The sequence below is a fragment of the Quercus suber genome, unplaced genomic scaffold (genome assembly GCF_002906115.3).
Source record: "Quercus suber isolate HL8 unplaced genomic scaffold, Cork oak 2.0 scaffold_443, whole genome shotgun sequence".
NCBI lineage: Eukaryota > Viridiplantae > Streptophyta > Magnoliopsida > Fagales > Fagaceae > Quercus > Quercus suber.
Window position 1 is genome coordinate 221,836 of NW_027069894.1, and position 5,892 is coordinate 227,727.

General features: G+C 33.0%; 1 long non-coding RNA gene across 1 annotated transcript; it reads right to left on the reverse strand.

Annotated features, from left to right (window-relative positions):
- Positions 1 to 1,657: 1,657 nt before the first annotated feature.
- LOC136062709 (uncharacterized) lies at positions 1,658 to 3,857 on the reverse strand. Its single transcript, XR_010624435.1, has 3 exons — positions 3,732 to 3,857; positions 3,007 to 3,357; positions 1,658 to 1,860 (listed from the first exon to the last, which is right to left on the reverse strand). It is a non-coding gene; the product is annotated as an uncharacterized LOC136062709 (long non-coding RNA).
- Positions 3,858 to 5,892: the final 2,035 nt, after the last annotated feature.

The window sequence follows — 5,892 nt, forward strand, 5'->3', positions numbered from 1 at the left end:
ATAAATTAAGTGCAGTAAAATTTAAATTGACACGGTGATTTGTTGAAAAATGAGAAAAACCTCTTGAAGGTGAAAAATCTCATCAAGTGAATTTTAGGTCAACATTCCCAAGAATCCACTAATCATGAACAAGTGGTTACAAGTATGAAGAATCTTACCACTACCTTGAACTATCTCAAAATACCAACCTACAGTTTAATCTTTACTCCAATCCCTAATTGGACTTGATCTTGTAGATACTTGTTCTTGTATGCATGGATCCTAGTACGTGTTTGACTTCCTAGTAACTTATTGATTGTTATCGGATGGAAAGTTTTTCACTTCAAAACACATTGAAGATCTAAAAGTACTTGGTTACAAAACCCTAAGGCGTACAAGAATGCAGTAGCTTCTCACAAAGTGTATAAGTTCTCTAAACTGAGTCTCTGTGTATTTTATGTCTTTAAAATAATACTTTTATATGTTCTAGAGGTTTAGTGAACGAAACCTTAGCAATCCAAGTCATCATTGGCTGAAATTTTGATGTGATAGTTCTGGATCTGCAGAACTCAATAGATCGAGAGGTATTGAGCTTAGTGTCGAGAATTACTCATTAAGCCTCGATAGATGCTAGTGTTGAGACTAGTGTTAAGTTTCATTAAATTTGTTTTTCTTCACTTGTTTCTTGGTTCAATCTTTGTTAGGAATGCTATTAGCATATGGATAATAATTAGTTAGTTAGTTACAATTCTAAACATGTTAATCACATTTAGCACATGTTGGAATTATCAATGCACATGGGGAATAATAGAACCAATAGGATAAAGCATGTTAATCACATTTAGCGCAGGTTAGAATTATTAATGCACATGGGAAATAATAGAACTAATAGGATGAGGCCATGTGGGCCAATGAGATTAGAGCTAGTCTCCTATAAATACATGATTGTAGTCCAATATGAGATATGAATGAAGAATAAACCAATTTGTTAGTGCATTAGTGCATCTCTCTCTCTCTTAATCTCTCTCTTTCTCTATGGAGGGTGACTACTTCGAATTAAGTCAATTTCCCTATAATTCCTATCCATTCCCCTATAATTCTCATCAATTCCCTTATAATTCATACCCATCCCCATTAGGAACCAACGGGTTCCTAACAATCTTCATACACTACAACAAAAGTGAGCTATAGTGACAAAAACATTTCATCACAATATGTCCTTATTTCGTCACGAATACATATGGTGACGAAATAGTGACGAAAAAACATTCGTCACCTAAGCTCCGTCACCTTTTGTATTGGTGACGAAAATGTTTCATCACCAAAAAAGAAAAGATAGGTGACAAAATTTTTTCGTCACCAATAAAAAATGATAGGTGACAAAAGTTTTTTGTCACCTAATGTTTTCGTCACTAAACCTTATTTTCAGTGACAAAATATTTCGTCACCAAATATATTTTTTTTCCAATATCAATAGATTAGGTGACGAAATTTTGCGTCACCGATTGTTTTTTTTTTTTTTTACTTCAATAGATCAGGTGACGAATTATTTCGTCACCAATTTTTGCTTATAGTCAGATATGGCGAAGAAAATTATCGTCACCAATTTTATTTTTTTATTAATATTCTTTACATTTACTTGCCATTATATTAACCTGTTCATTTCTAACCAAATCCATAAAATAAAATAAAAATACATCCATTCATTTCAAACCAAATCCATAAAAAAACATCCATACAATCTAAAAATGCAATAAAGATGTTCACAAAGTAATTACAACCATTTATATACAAATGATGTCTTAGCTTCCAAACTTTACAGAAAATTATTTGAGCTCAAGTAGTTCCACAAAAGCTATCTTTTTGCCACCAATCTCATATCTGCACAAGTATAAAGGAAAATACATCAATAACAAACTAGACTGCAAACCTATATCCTTGATCAGATGTACTACAAAAAAAAAAAATATATATATATATATAATATATATTATTAGAAAGACAATGCAGAAAATGTCCACAGAATACCCAATAACAAACTAGAAAAATAATCATAATGCAACATCACATGAAGCCAAACTATCAAAGAAAGAAAACCCACAACATTCTCTAAAAAAAAAAAAAAAAACCAAACCCACATTACAAACCATGGAAAAATCACAAAGAATACAGAAAAATCTCAATTTAAAACAAAACAAATAAAGTGCAATCCAAAACAAAAACCCAGCCACCATCATAAACACAAACCCAACCACCACAAAGAATAAAAAAATCTAGCCAACACTATTTAAAAAAAAAAAAAAAAACTAGCCACCACTATTAAACAAAAACCACAGCCACCACTATAAACAAAAAACACACCACCACCATTAAACAAAAAACACAGCCACCACCATTAACACAAAAACCCGGCCACTAACATAAACAAAAAACTCAGCCACCACCATAAACAAAAAACCCAGTCACCACCATTAACACAAAAACTCAGCCACTACTATAAACAAAAAACCCACCATCACCATTAAACAAAAAATACAGCCACCACCATTAACATAAAAACTCAGCCACTATCATAAACAAAAAGCTCAACCATCACAATAAATAAAAAAAACTTACCACCAACATTAAACAAAAAAACTCAGCCACCACCATAAACAAAAAACCCACCACCACCATTAAACAAAAAACATAGCCACCACCATTACCACAAAAACTCAGCCACTACCATAAACAAAAAACCTAGTCATCACAATAAATAAAAAACCCACCACCACTATTAACCTTACAAACCGAAAACCGGTATGATTGAACCGGTTATAGGCCGATTTGCTTAAAACACCAAAACGCATTATTTTTTTTATATTTTTGTTAGGAAAGACACAGCAGTTTTATAGTAAAGATCTAAAAAATAAAACAATCAACCAGGACTATCCTTTACCACTGAAGCTAATCAAAACATGAAAACTAAACAAGCAAATATAATTTCAAAAAAAAAAACCTAGAAAAAAAAAATCATTGAGTACTTACAGGGGTTTTGGAAGAATTAATTTGGAGAAGAATGTCCTTGAGGCTTTGATCACTGGAAGCACTTTTCAAGTTTCCATGGCGATTCAGTGGAAGATCCAAACCTGTGCCATCCAACCCTTTCTTTGCACTGTCTTCATTTCCATTCGTAGTAGCAGCAGACCCACCTTCATTTTCCTTCTCTTTTTTCTTTCTTTTTTTTCTCCTTCAATATACACTTTGAGTGGCTGAGAACTAAGAAGGTCTTGGTTTTGTCCTTTGACTGAGAGTATAGCTAGCTTGTTCTTTTCCTTTTATTTTGTGTGGTTTTCATAATCTTATTTTGTGTGTCTGACACCACACGTAAAGGTAAAGCTGAAAATTTTGACATTTGAAATGTGTAAACAAATTCCTTAAAAAAAAATGTGTAAACAAATTTAAAAAAATGATGCTAGTGGCATAATTTTTTTTACAATTTTGTACCACAACTTATCACATGGTAGTAAGAGTGTGTTTTTACACCGCCTCATCCACCCTAACTACAAGCGACTTGCTTCCACAAAAGGGCATGTTAAGGACACAATTGATAGTGAATAACTCATGGTCCTACTATTCTAAATTAAGTAAAGGTAATGAGAAAAACTAAGTACAATAAGGCCATGTAAACATCTTGCTATTCTAAATTAAGTACAAGGCAATGAGAAAAATTAAGTACAATAAGGCCAAACGTAATAGGGATATCAACTTACATTTGATTGTTTCGGATTCACAGGCCTAAAGGGTTTTCTAAGAATCACCCTTCAATTCGTCTGAATCTGAACTACTGGCATTATAACCTACCATATACCAACATATGAACTTTTAATTAGAAGAACAACAACTGAAAAAAAAATAAGATGTAAATTCAGAAGACATGTATGCAGCNTTGTTTTTTTTTTTTTTTTTTTCATTAGCTGATTTGGGAATTTGTTATAGATTTTTTTGTGTTTGGATTTGGAAATTTGTTATTAAGAGGGCAGAGGGCAGAGTAGAGAGATGAAGGGAATGAAGAATGGTGTGAAAGGGTAATTTGGTAATTGTTCTGTGAGTTTAACGGATAAATTTCAAACACGCACGAGTGTTTTCCAAAATGGAGCTCTGAGCTCCTTTTCCATATTGCGCATTTTCTTCACAAACCCAAAACGCAACTTTTTCCAAAAAGTTGCGTTTTTGGTTGAACCAAACGCACATTTAGGCCTGGCTTTTTTCAAAAAGCCCTTTTTGGGCTCAAAATGTGGAAACAAACGGGCACTAAATTCAAGTATGAATGTCTATATTCTTACTTTAACTAGTGGTTAAATAATTAAATTTAAGGTAGAGTACATGTTTAGTCCTTGTCTTTTATGATGTATTTCAATTTTGTCGTTAATTTTTTAAACGTATAAATTTGGTGCCTGAACTTTTGATATTGTATCAAAATGATCCCCACTATTAAACGATGAATGAAAAATATTGACATGCCTTATGACCAAAATAAAATATAATTTCTTTACTGCATAGATTGCCACTTGAACTGTGAGTTTCAGTTAGCTCAACTAATAAAGTCTCTAATGGTTGTATAAGAGATTTAGAGTTCAATCTTTGCCTACATTAAAAATTGATTGATGTCTTAGTCTGATGATAAAAGAACTATCATTAAGAACAAACGCCATATGTTAAAACTCTCAAATTAAAAAAAAAAAATAAAATAAAAAAGAAGAAAGATTGTCCCTTGAACTGCCCTGTGGCCTAAATTAACAAAAAGTAGAAAGACAAAAACCAAAATGCACGTGTAAACGCATCCTTTAATCTATATTTTTCTGTTTGCACTTTCTCATCTTTCCTGGAAATTTTCCTTAGAAACAAACACATCCCAAAAAAAAAAAAAAAATTAACCAAAGATGTAAGCTTCATCCACCAAGAAAAAACGACATTTTCTTGGCATCCCAACAGCAACCAGGAATCAAATACTACCCATGCTCATTTCTCGAACTCCTCTCCGGTATTGACTCTTCACTACTTCCCTGAAATTCCTAACCCAGACTCTCTACTCCCCAGAAATGGTACTCATAGAACCACACTCCTTCACGGACTTGACCCACAGACCACCTATAAGATGAACTTAGAATGATCCCAATACCACCCACATATCCCTCTCTCTCTACCTGGACTTCCCATCCTCCACCATTCCTGGGTTTTTGACATGATTTTTCTTGTTAACTTGATTTGGTAGCCCACATATATTTGAAAAAGGAATGATTGATAGATACCTTGAAGAGATTTTCATTTCCTGCCATTTTGGAATATGGCTGAAAACTTGAATCATGCGCAAACATCAACATATGCGTGCTTGTAAATCTCATTGTTGAATAATTTTTTTTCTATATTTTTTTTAATTGTTGAATTTCTTTTTCTGAACAAATGTTTGAGATGGTTTTGTGCCATATTCGTTTCTCTTTCCCTTTAATTTTTTAATTTGGTGGTTTTACTTGACGGGAGAGCCATTGACAAGCGGAGAGAGAGAGGTTAAGGCGGCAGCCTTTGATTGGGTCTTCTTTGGGTGATGAGGCTGAATAATTGGTTTTGAAATATTTGTGTCTGTTTGTTTCAGAGGAAAGTGTAACGAAAGATGAGAGAAAGTACGAAAAGGGAAAATAGACAGAAGGCTACGTTTTCTTATTAAAAAATAAAAAAGAAAGATTGAAGGTGTTTGCGCGGGCCCTTGGTTCTTTTTATTTTATTTTTTTGATTTAGCCCATTTGTAGTCCAAATGACAATGTATGTGGTCTTTAGTTGGATTATTGTCTGCATTCTGAGCACCCATGTGACGCGGAGAGTTAAAATAATGATTAAATAATTAAAAATTCTTCCTCCTAATTTCAATAATGGAAT